This window comes from Triticum dicoccoides, chromosome 2A, assembly GCF_002162155.2.
Source record: "Triticum dicoccoides isolate Atlit2015 ecotype Zavitan chromosome 2A, WEW_v2.0, whole genome shotgun sequence".
Taxonomy (NCBI): Eukaryota; Viridiplantae; Streptophyta; class Magnoliopsida; order Poales; family Poaceae; genus Triticum; species Triticum dicoccoides.
Window position 1 is genome coordinate 724,332,500 of NC_041382.1, and position 13,866 is coordinate 724,346,365.

The following is a 13,866-nucleotide window of genomic DNA, read 5'->3' on the forward strand; positions in this document are numbered from 1 at the left end:
GGGGGCGTGCTGCAAGAAATCTAATATCCGGATAGAGATCGTGTTAAAATTTCAGCCCAATCGGAGTTACGGATATACGGGAATATAAGAAACGGTGAAAGGGCAGAATCTGAGAACGCAGAAACAGAGAGAGACAGAGAGACATATCCAATCTCGGAGGGGCTCTCGCCCCTCCCGTGCCATGGAGACCAAGGACTAGAGGGGAAACCCTTCTCCCATCTAGGGAGGAGGTCAAGGAAGAAGAAGAAGGGGGGCCCTCTCCCCATCTCTTCCGGTGGCGCCGGAACACCGCCGGGGCCATCATCATCACTTCAATCTTCACCAACAACTTCACCGCCATCATCACCAACTCTTTCCCCCTCTATGAAGCGGTGTAACCCCTCTCTTACCTGCTGTAATCTCTACTTAAACATGGTGCTCAATGCTATATATTATTTCCCAATGATGTATGGCTATCCTATGATGTTTGAGTAGATCCGTTTTGTCCTATGGGTTATTTGATGATCGTGATTGGTTTGAGTTGCATGTTTTATTATTGGTGCTATCCTATGGTGCTCTCCGTGTCGCGCAAGCGTGAAGGATTCCCGCTGTAGGGTTTGCAATATGTTCATGATTTGCTTATGGTGGGTGGCGTGAGTGATAGAAACACATACCCGAGTAAGTAGGTTGTTTGCGTATGGGATAAAGAGGACTTGATACTTTAATGCCATGGTTGGGTTTTACCTTAATGATCTTTAGTTGTTGCGGATGCTTGCTAGAGTTCCAATCGTAAGTGCATATGATCCAAGTAGAGAAAGTATGTTAGCTTATGCCTCTCCCTCATATAAAATTGCAATAATGATTACCGGTCTAGTTATCGATTGCCTAGGGACAAATAACTTTCTCGTAACAAAAAGCTCTTTACTAAAACTAACTTAGTTGTGTATTTACCTAAACAGCCCCTACTTTTTATTTACATAATATTTATTATCTTGCAAACCTATCCAACAACACCTACAAAGTACTTCTAGTTTCATACTTGTTCTAGGTAAAGCGAACGTCAAGCGTGCGTAGAGTTGTATCGGTGGTCGATAGAACTTGAGGGAATATTTGTTCTACCTTTGGCTCCTCATTGGGTTCGACACTCTTACTTATCTAAAGAGGCTACAATTGATCCCCGATACTTGTGAGTTATCAGATACGTCGACACATGGCATGGCCCAACAGAGGCCCATTCCTGTGAAAAGGCTGGCCTGTTTGATTTGGTCAAAAGGTGGCGGGCCGGCCCACGTCCTGTTCGCATATAGCCCATTTATAGCCCGCTAACCCAGGGCCCGTTTACGGCCTATCCGAATTAGGCCTAATAGTGTCATCTGGGTCGTCCAATATAATTCCAGCCTGTTTTAACTTCCGGCCCATGTATGGCCCATGACGTCTTTCGGCCCATATGAGGCCCTTAGTAACCCTCGGCCCATTAATGGCCCGTGGTAAAACTGGCCCGTAATGAACAATGTATCACTTTATACCCATTAATGGCCCATTATACCGTTGGGCCATTTCCAGCCTATGTTATCTTTCAGCCTTCTCAGGGCCCATTTATTCCTGGGCTCATTTCCAGCATTCGTTTACTTTCGACCCGTTACTGTCATTTTCTGCTTGTGGGCCAAATTTAGCCTGTGGTTACAGTCGGCCCGTTTGTGGCCCGTTAATACGTTGGGCCGTTTTCATAGCGTCATCAAATACAGCCGATTAACAACGGCCCGTTATGGTCGGCCCATGAATGGACGATTTCAACTCTAGCCCATTTACAACCATAATGTGGTCTGTTATTGGCCCATGTTTGGCCAACCAATCATACGGCCCGTAGAAGGCCCATTGATGATACGGCCCGTAGAAGGCCCATTGTGTCTACGGCTCGTATAAGGCCCATTGTTTCTACGCCCCGTAGAAGGCCCATTGTTTCTACGACCCTTAGAAGGCCCATTGTTTATACGGCCCATGGGAGGCCCATGTTAACTACAGTAAATATGTAGCCCATGGTTAATGTGGCCTAGTTTTAAAAAATAGGCTATTGCGGCCACTAGCAAACCGTGGAAAAAGAACTGCACTGACTACAAGAAAACAAATAAACAATACAATAAGGAAATAAATAGGCAAGCAACTTACGCTAGGCTATCACGGCTATTACACATATTACATCCACTGCGCATCAAAGTTCGCCACCAGTGCAAATATAGGGAACAAAGTAGCATATAAACGCCATAGCAAAACAAGTCCAAAACTGAAACCACTTTAGAAGAGCTCAAGAAACAATATCCTGGGTACCCATAATGTTGGCAAGATGCTTAGCAAGCTTATTAACTTTCTCTTGTTTGGTGCTTAAATCCTCCAGCACTTGCTGTTGCACCAGAAAGTATGCATCTGAATTCTGCAGGGACTTCCTCAGTCCTTCGGCTTCCTGTCGCATAACATCTGATCGATGTCTTTCAACTTGAAGTTGAGACTCAAGAAGCTGAACTGATTCAGGCAGCGAGTTCAAAGAGCTGGTGCCAGCAGTAGTGGCCAGTAACTCGAACACTACATCAAGACAGGACTTTGGGGTTGTCTCAGTGTCTTCAATATAGTTTTTATTAGCTTTCTTGGAGACCAACAGGGATGTCTCACTATCTTGAACCTTATCTGCATTACTTCCCGTACCATTGCATAACGGGGTACTCTTCTCCAATATTTTATCCACATTCTAAAAGAGAAACAAACAAACACATCACAGGTTTACAATGTAGTATATGAAACTCGTTTTGGTAAACCAGTTCAGTAGTAAGGTGGACATGATAACAACATGAAACAAACATATATCTATGTAGTATGGTCACTGTATGATCTATATCATTCTAGTTTATGTTGCCAAATCAAGATAGATATGGTTCGAATCATATCTATTTAAGACAAAGCAGCTTAGACAGAATATAAGTGTGGGAAACTACACAGCAATAACAACAATTGTAAGGTGCATGACATGAGAATATAATTGTTTATTCAATTAAAACTGAAATCAACATAGAGCAAGTTACAACAACAAACACGTTAAAGAAACGGGTTTAAAACATACCTGTTGCACCATTGGAGTTTCAATTGCATCCTTCAAATTTGAAATTAGTTGGTATGAGTAAATACAGTGATGCAAGAGTAAAGAGTATGAACCATAGCTACGGAACCTGGCCTGAGAACAATTCTTCTTCTGCTTTAAGCTTTAACTTGGGGTTCAGAGTGGTGGTCCTCGTGCTTTGGGCACTGCAGTTGCCTTACTATCTGCTCGTGTGTTTGGGTGCTCTGTGGTGGAGACGGTGCTGTGTCAACGGGAAATGGGTTACTATCTTCTGGGGTTGGGGTTAGAAGGGGTGTAGCTGGTTCTCTGTCCAGCTGGGTAGGGTTACAATCTGCGTGATTCAGGGTTATGTGTGGTGGGGCTGGTTCTTGGGCAAGTACAACCGTGGTTCTATCTCCATCGACAGGTAGCACGATCTTTTCTGAAGACCGTGTTTTTACTCCCACAGATACTTCCATCACCCCCTCTAATTAAAATGGCTGATAAACAAGAAAAGTAATTGAATGTACAAACATTGTAAGATAGACAGGTGCAATGGATAGCAGGGAAGAAAACAGGGCATGAAATAATTCACATTTATGTTGTCTAACCAAACAGAATAGCAAGACATAATTTCACATATATGATGGCTAATTAAACAGGATAGCATGACACAATTTCACATGTATGATGGCTAACTAAACATGATAGAATGACATACTTCAAAATATGATGACTATGTAAACAACATGACATGATATAACTATACGATGTGTCTATTAAAGTGGTTGGCATGCCATAAATCACAAACATGTCGTCGATGGAAACATGATGGCATGATATAATTCACGGATAGAATGACATTATTCAAAATATGATGACTATGTGAACAGGATGAGATGATATAACTATATTATGTCTTTAGAAAATGGGTTGGCATGCCATAATTCAGATACATGCTGTCTATGTAAACATCATATCATGATATAATTCAAATATATTATTTATATACTAAGGAAGTGAGCAGAGGGCAATCACATATATGATGTGTCAACTAAGGAGGTGGCATTCAATATCGTGTATATGATGTAAAAACTAAGCATTGCAATACAACATATGCATGATATGAGTAATATAACCCTGCCAAGTTTGAGCATACACCTTAGGGGGATAATAGGACTGGTCATCTGCCTCTGAATCCTCCTCTGAAGAGCTATCTGTAACCAACAAGATATTTGCTTCACCAGGTAGCATTGTCTTCTCTGAAGACCTTGTTTTCAGTCCAGATTTCCCCATCACCAATTCAAATGGCTGATGCATAGGAAGAGCAGTTGAATATACAAACATTGTCGACAAAAGCAATGAGAAATACAAAAAAGGACGACATGATATAATTCACATATATGACGCTTGTCTAAGCAGCATGGCATTGCATAATTCACATATATAATGCCTTGCAACAAGATAGCATTGCATAATTCACATATATAATGTCTTGGAACAAGATGGCATTGCATAATTCACATATATGGCAATTAGACACTAAACAGGTGGCATTCACGCAAAGCATGTCTAAACTAAGCAAATGACATAGCAATGCAAGATACCATACGCATGATATGAGCATCATAACCCCGCCAAGTTAGAGCATGCACCTCGGGGGGGGGGGGATAGGACTGGTCATCTGTCTCTGAATCCTCCTCTAAGGAGCTATTTGTAACCAGCAAGACATGTGCTTCGTCAGATAGCATTGTATGCTCTAAAGACCTTGTTTCCACTCCATATTTTTCCATGACCGTGCCGAATGGCTGATGCACACGAAGAGTAACTGAATGTACTAAAAGTGTTGACAAATTTAACATGTAATAAAAAAATGATGTCATGATATAATTCACATATAAGATGACTGGCTAACCAGGGTGGCATTGCAAAATTCACATATATGATGCCTGGCTAAACAAGATGGCATTGCATGATTCACATATACGATAAAGAAACTAAACAGATGGCATTGACACAAAGCAAGTCTAAACTAAGCAGATGACATCTTTGATGTATACAGTAAGCAATGCAAGGCACCATATGCATGATATTACCAACATCAGCATGCCAAGTTAGAGCGAAGACCTCTCATGGGGTAAATAGGAGTGGTCTTCTGTTCCGGAATCCCCCTCAGAACAGTTATCTTCCTCTTGATTACGATCCGAAATGGGTGGAGGGGGGCTGCCTTTGTGCCCACCATGGAGCGACGTCTGCATGAAATTTTATTGCCACGCAAGGCTTGTCTCTTTTGCTCTACATGTTTAGTTCCATTGTGTACAATAACTGACATGCATAGGAATAAAACATAGTGAGATTATGTAAGGAGTGCATGCACAAATCCAGAGTGATGGTAGCAAACTGTGGATAGACCCAAAACAAATGATACCAGACAGATAATAGCTTTAGTTAAAAAATACAGATAATGGCTCCTCTAATTTTTGTTTGCACCCAACATGAAACTCATAGTAGACACACGAGATTAACCAGATAGTAGACAGATAGTACTGATTGCTGCCCCAATATGTACCCCACAACCATTTAAAAATTCAAGTTTCAGCATAAGTTTGAACCTGAGTCGGAGTCTAATAGGTGAACACGATGATAAAGTAGCATGTCATCATATTAAGTGATGCATAACGTAAGCATAAACGGAAGAGTGCGACCTCTCTTGCGGACCCGTGTAGTCCTCAAGGTCATCTACTCAGTTGGTGATGGTAATGCAGTTGTCGTGGCTGCCAGCGGCGGGGAAGAAGATCTGAGGTGGAGAGAGACAGTCTGGAGAGCGGATCCCTGCTGTGGTGAACCCTTCCGTCGTTGGAGCAGCTGAGCTGGGGTGGAACACAACACCGCAGGAGCAGGACAAACCACACACGGTTTTCTTTGACACATATCTGTAACAAAAGTAATTGTGTAAGGGCTTGTTTGAATTTGAGGATTCTAACAATGCAGGGATAGGAAATAGACAGGAATAGGATAGGAATGCACGTGCAAAATAGAGAATTTAAAATGACAGGATTTCTTCCAATCTGGGTGTTTGGTTCACAAGAATGGGAAGATCACAGGATGCAAAGAAGCATGTTGAGATTTAGTCAAACCACAAGAAGTGTACAACCTCTTTGGCGAAGCCATGTCGATCTCAGCGTGATTGGTTGGCCGGTGAGGATACTCCGGCTGACTTGGCTGCCAGAGGAGGGGAAGAAGATCTTAGGCGTCTGAAGATGGAGCCCGAGGTACTGCTCCGCTGTGTTGGAGGGTTTCGTTGTTGGAGTAGGTCCGGTGAGTTGTACGACACCGAGGCTGAAGCAGGACAAGAGAGACAATGTTAACCTGAGTGGAATTTAACTGTCGATGTATACATAACCACAAAGTGCTAGATGTATACATCAGCCGCGCATCTCTAAACTTAACTGTCGAAACTGAATTTTGTTGTCGAAACTGAAATTTACTGCCGAAACTGAATGCACTAGAGGTAAGGCTACAAGTCAGTCGACTGACTTTTTCATCTTTGGTCAGTCGATTTTGCAGCCGTTGGATACGAAATCAAGGGCCAGTGGTTCATCTTCAACCTCCACCCCCTGAGCCGCCAGCCACCACCAGCCAAACACCCGCCACCCATCGCCCGCGGCCGGCGGTGCGCCGCCCCACCCGCCCCGAAAACACTCCCCACCACCGGTCCGCCGCCGCCCCGGTGATGTCTACTACACAACCTTCTTCTTGTAGACGTTGTTGGGCCTCCAAGTGCAGAGGTTTGTAGAATAGTAGAAAATTTCCCTCAAGTGGATGACCTAAGGTTTATCAATCCGTAGGAGGCGTAGGATGAAGATGGTCTCTCTCAAACAACCCAGCAACCAAATAACAAAGAGTCTCTTGTGTCCCCAACACACCCAATACAATGGTAAATTGTATAGGTGCACTAGTTTGGCGAAGAGATGGTGATACAAGTGGTATATGGATAGTAGATAAAGGTATTTGTAATCTGAAAATATAAAAACAGCAAGTTAACAAATGATAAAAGTGAGCATAAACGGTATTGCAATGATAGGAAACAAGGCCTAGGGTTCATACTTTCACTAGTGCAAGTTCTCCCAACAATAATAACATAATTGGATCACATAACTATCCCTCAACATGCAACAAAGAGTCACTCCAAAGTCACTAATAGCGGAGAACAAACGAAGAGATTATGGTAGGGTACGGAACCACCTCAAAGTTATTCTTTCCAATCAATCCGTTGGGCTATTCCTATAAGTGTCACAAACAGCCCTAGAGTTCATACTAGAATAACACCTTAAGAAACAAATCAACCAAAACCCTAATGTCACCTAGATACTCCAATGTCACCTCAAGTATCCGTGGGTATGATTATACGATATGCATCACACAATCTCAGATTCATCTATTCAACCAACACATAGAACATCAAAGAGTGCCCCAAAGTTTGTACCGGAGAGTCAAGACGAAAACGTGTGCCAACCCCTATGCATAGATTCCCAAGGTCACGGAACCCGCAAGTTGATCACCAAAACATACATCAAGTGGATCAATAGAATAACCCATTGTCACCACGGTTATCCCACGCAAGACATACATCAAGTGTTCTCAAATCCTTAAAGACTCAATCCGATAAGATAGCTTCAAAGGGAAAACTCAATCCATTACAAGAGAGTAGAGGGGGAGAAACATCATAAGATCCAACTATAATAGCACAGCTCGCGATACATCAAGATCGTATCACCTCAAGAACACGAGAGAGAGAGAGAGAGATCAAACACATAGCTACTAGTACATACCCTCAGCCCCGAGGGTGGACTACTCCCTCCTCGTCATGGAGAGCGCCGGGATGATGAAGATGGCCACCGGAGAAGGATTCCCCCTCCGGCAGGGTGCCAGAACGGGTCTAGATTGGTTTTCGGTGGCTACGGAGGCTTCTGGCGGTGGAACTCCCGATCTATTGTGTTCCCCGAAGTTTTTAGGGTGTATGGGTATATATGGGAGGAAGAAGTACGTCGGTGGACCTCTGGGCTATCCACGAGGCAGGGGGCACGCCTAGGGGGGTGGGCGCACCCCCCACCCTCGTGGGCAGCCGGGGACTCTCCTGGTTCAACTCCGATACTCCGTGGGCTTCTTCTGGTCCAAAAATAAGTTCCGTGAAGTTTCAGGTCAATTGGACTCTGTTTGATTTTCCTTTTCTGCGATATTCTAAAACAAGGAAAAAACAGAAACTGGCACTGGGCTCTAGGTTAATATGTTAGTCCCAAAAATCATATAAAGTAGCATATAAATGCATATAAAACATCCAAGGTTGAAAATATAATAACATGGAGCAATCAAAAATTATAGATACGTTGGAGACGTATCAGCACCCCCAAGCTTAATTCCTGCTCGTCCTCGAGTAGGTAAATGATGAAACAGAATTTTTGATGTGGAATGCTACCTAATATATTTATCCATGTAGTTCTCTTTGTTGTGGCAAGAATATTCAGATCCATAAGATTCAAGACAAAAGTTTAATATTGACATAAAATAATAATATTTCAAGCATACTAACCAAGCAATTATGTCTTCTCAAAATAACATGGCCAAAGAAAGCTATCCCTACAAAATCATATAGTCTGGCTATGCTCTATCTTCACCACACAAAGTATTTAAATCATGCACAACCCCGATGACAAGCCAAGCAATTGTTTCATACTTTTGACATTCTCAAAACTTTTTCAATCTTCACGCAATACATGAGCATGAGCCATGGACATAGCACTATAGGTGGAATAGAATGTTGGTTGTGGAGAAGACAAAAAGGAGAAGATAGTCTCACATCAACTAGGCGTATCGACGGGCTATGGAGATGCCCATCAATAGATATCAATGTGAGTGAGTAGGGATTGCCATGCAACGGATGCACTAGAGCTATAAGTGTATGAAAGATCAACAAAAGAAACTAGTGAGTGTGCATCCAACTCGCTTGCTCATGAAGACCTAGGGCATTTTGAGGAAGCCCATCATTGGAATATACAAGCCAAGTTCTATAATGAAAGATTCCCACTAGTATATGAAAGTGAAAACATAGGAGACTCTCTATCATGAAGATCATGGTGCTACTTTGAAGCACAAGTGTGGTAAAAGGATAGTAGCATTGCCCCTTCTCTCTTTTTCTCTCATTTTTTATTTGGGCCTTTTCTCTTTTTTATGGCCTCTTTTTATTTTATTTTTATTTGGGCTTCTTTGGCCTCTTTTATTTATTTATTTTCGTCCGGAGTCTCATTTCGACTTATGGGGGAATCATAGTCTCCATCATCCTTTCCTCACTGGGACAATGCTCTAATAATGATGATCATCACACTTTTATTTACTTACAACTCAAAAATTACAACTCGATACTTAGAACAAGATATGAGTCTATATGAATGCCTCCGGCAGTGTACCTGGATGTGCAATGACTCATGAGTGACATGTATGAAAGAATTATGAGTGGTGGCTTTGCCACAAATACAATGTTAACTGCATGATCATGCATAGAAAAATGAGAATGATCAAGCGTGTCATAATAAACGGAACGGTGGAAAGTTGCATGGCAATATATCTCGGAATGGCTATGGAAATGCCATAATAGGTAGGTATGGTGGTTGTTTTGAGGAAGGTATATGGTGGGTTTATGGTATCGGCGAAAGTTGCGCGGTACTAGAGAGGCTAGCAATGGTGGAAGGGTGAGAGTGTGTATAATCCATGAACTCAACATTAGTCATAAAGAACTCACATACTTATTGCAAAAATCTATTAGTTATCGAAACAAAGTACTACGCGCATGCTCCTAGGGTGATAGATTGGTAGGAAAAGACCATCTCTCGTCCCCGACCGCCACTCGTAAGGAAGACAATCAATAAATAAATCATGCTCCGACTTCATCACATAACGGTTCACCATACGTGCATGCTACGGGAATCACAAACTTCAACACAATTATTTCTCAAATTCATAACTACTCAACTAGCATGACTCTAATATTACCATCCTCATATCTCAAAACAATCATCAAGTATCAAACTTCTCATAGTATTCAATGCAGTTTATATGAAAGTTTTTATTATATCCCTCTTGGATGCCCATCATATTAGGACTTAATTCATAACCAAAGCAAATTACCATGCTGTGTAGGACTCTCAAAATAATATAAGTGAATCATGAGAGATCAATTATTTCTATAGAATAAAACCACCATCGTGCTCTAAAAGATATAAGTGAAGCACTAGAGCAAATGACAAACTACTCCAAATGATATAAGTGAAGATCAATGAGTAGTCGAATAATTATGCAACTATGTGAAGACTCTCTAACATTTAATTATTTCAGATCTTGGTATTTTATTCAAACACCAAGCAAAAATAAATAAAATGACGCTCCAAGCAAAACACATTTCATGTGGCGAATAAAAATATAGCTCCATGTAAAGTTACCGATGAACGAAGACGAAAGAGGGGATGCCTTCCGGGCCATCCCCAAGCTTAGGCTCTTGGTTGTCCTTGAATATTACCTTGGGGTGCCTTTGGAATCCCCAAGCGTAGGCTCTTGCCACTCCTTATTCCATAGTCCATCGTATCTTTACCCAAAACTTGAAAACTTCACAACACAAAACTTAACAGAAAACTCATAAGCTCCGTTAGCGAAAGAAAAAAAATCATTATGTCAAGATACATTAATGAACTCATTCTTTATTTATATTGGTGTTAAATCTACTTTATTCCAACTTCTCTATGGTTTATAAACTCTTTTACTAGCCATAGATTCATCAAAATAAGTAAATAACACATGAAAAACAGAATCTGTCAAAAACAGAATAGTCTGTAGTAATCTGTAACTAACGCAAACTTCTGGAACCCCAACAATTCTAAAATAGAGTAATTTATCTATTAATCATCTGCAAAAGGAATCAACTAAATAGCACTCTCCAGTAAAAAGTTGTAGCTAATCTCGTGAGCGCTAAAGTTTCTGTCTTTACAGCAAGATCACAAAGACTTTCCCCAAGTCTTCCCAAAGGTTCTACTTGGCAAAAACACTAATTAAAACATAAAACCACATCTAAACAAAATCTAGATGGATTACTTATTACTAAAAATAACCAAAAAGCAAGAAACTAAAAGAAAATTGGGTTGCCTCCCAACAAGCGCTAACGCTTAACGCCCCTAGCTAGGCATGATGATTTCAATGATGCTCACATAAAAGATAAGAATTTAAACATAAAGAGAGAATCATAAAGAATATGACTAGCATATTTAAGTCCAACCCACTTCCTATGCATAGGGATTTTGTGAGAAAACAACTTATGGGAACAACAATCAACTAGCATAGGAAGGCAAAACAAGCAAAACTTCAAGATTTTAAGCACATAGAGAGGAAACTTGACATTATTGCAATTCCTACAAGCATATGTTCCTTCCTCATAATAATTTTCAGTAGCATCATGAATTAATTCAACAATATAACTATCACACAAAGCATACTTTTCATGATCTACAAGCATAGAATTTTTATTACTCTCCACATAAGCAAATTTCTTCTCATGAATAGTAGTGGGAGCAAACTCAACAAAGTAACTATCGTGGGATTGAAAATTGAAATCAAGATGACAAGTTTCATTTTTATCATTATTATTTAAAGCATACGTGTCATCACAATAATCATCATAGATAGGAGGCATGCTTTCATCATAATAAATTTGCTCATCAAAACTTGGGGGACCAAAATTATCATCTTCATCAAACATAGCTTCCCCAAGCTTGTGGCTTTGCATATCATTAGCATCATGGATATTCAAGGAATTCATACTAACAACATTGCAGTCATGCTCATCATTCAAATATTTAGTGCCAAACATTCTAATGCATTCTTCTTCTAGCACTTGAGCACAATTATCGGAATCCTTATTTTCAGGATAGATATTAAAAAGATGAAGCATATGAGGTACCCTTAATTCCATTTTTTAGTTGTCTTTTATAGACTAAACTAGTGATAAAACAAGAAACAAAAAGATTCGATTGCAAGACCTAAAGATATACCTTCAACCGCTAACCTCCCTGGCAACGGCGCCAGAAAAGAGCTTAGTTGACGGGGTGTTAGTGCCGCTTACCTAGCCTCCCCGGCAACGGCGCCAGAAAAGAGCTTGATGTCTACTACACAACCTTCTTCTTGTAGACGTTGTTGGGCCTCCAAGTGCAGAGGTTTGTAGGACAGTAGCAAATTTCCCTCAAGTGGATGACCTAAGGTTTATCAATCCGTAGGAGGCATATGATGAAGATGGTCTCTCTCAAACAACCCTGCAACCAAATAACAAAGAGTCTCTTGTATCTCCAACACACCCAATACAATGGTAAATTGTATAGGTGCACTAGTTCGGCGAAGAGATGGTGATACAAGTGGTATATGGATAGTAGATAAAGGTATTTGTAATCTGAAAATATAAAAACAGCAAGGTAACAAATGATAAAAGTGAGCATAACTGGTATTGCAATGATAGGAAACAAGGCCTAGGGTTCATACTTTCACTAGTGCAAGTTCTCCCAACAATAATAACATAATTGGATCACATAACTATCCCTCAACATGCAACAAAGAGTCACTCCAAAGTCACTAATAGCGGAGAACAAACGAAGAAATTATGGAAGGGTACGAAACCACCTCAAAGTTATTCTTTCTAATCAATCCGTTGGGCTATTCCTATAAGTGTCACAAACAGCCCTAGAGTTCGTACTAGAATAACAACTTAAGACACAAATCAACCAAAACCCTAATGTCACCTAGATACTCCAATGTCACCTCAAGTATCCGTGGGTATGATTATACGATATGCATCACAAAATCTCAGATTCATCTATTCAACCAACACATAGAACATTAAAGAGTGCCCCAAAGTTTCTACCGAAGAGTCAAGACGAAAACGTGTGCCAACCCCTATGCATAGATTCCCAAGGTCCCGGAACCCGCAAGTTGATCACCAAAACATACATCAAGTGGATCAGTAGAATAACCTATTGTCACCACAGTTATCCCATCCAATACATACATCAAGTGTTCTCAAATCCTTAAAGACTCAATCTGATAAGATAACTTCAAAGAGAAAACTCAATCCATTACAAGAGAGTAGAGGGGGGAGAAACATCATAAGATCCAACTATAATAGCAAAGCTTGCGATACATCAAGATCGTATCACCTCAAGAACATGAGAGAGAGAGATCAAACACATAGCTACTAGTACATACTCTCAGCCCCGAGGGTGGACTACCCCCTCCTCGTCATGGAGAGCGCCGGGATGATGAAGATGGCCACCGGAGAAGGATTCCCCCTCCGGCAGGGTGCCAGAACAGGTCTAGATTGGTTTTCGGTGGCTACGGACGCTTCTGGCGGTGGAACTCCCGATCTATTGTGTTCCCCGAAGTTTTTAGGGTATATGGGTATATATGGGAGGAAGAAGTACGTCAGTGGACCTCCCTCGTGGGCAGCCCGGGACTCTCCTGGTTTAACTCCGATACTACGTGGGCTTCTTCTGGTCCAAAAATAAGTTCCATGAAGTTTCAGGTCAATTGGACTCTGTTTGATTTTCCTTTTCTGTGATATTCTAGAACAAGGAAAAAACAGAAACTGGCACTAGGCTCTAGGTTAATAGGTTAGTCCCAAAAATAATTTAAAATAGCATATAAATGTATATAAAACATCCAAGGTTGATAATATAATAGCATGGAACAATAAAAAATTATAGATACGTTGGAGA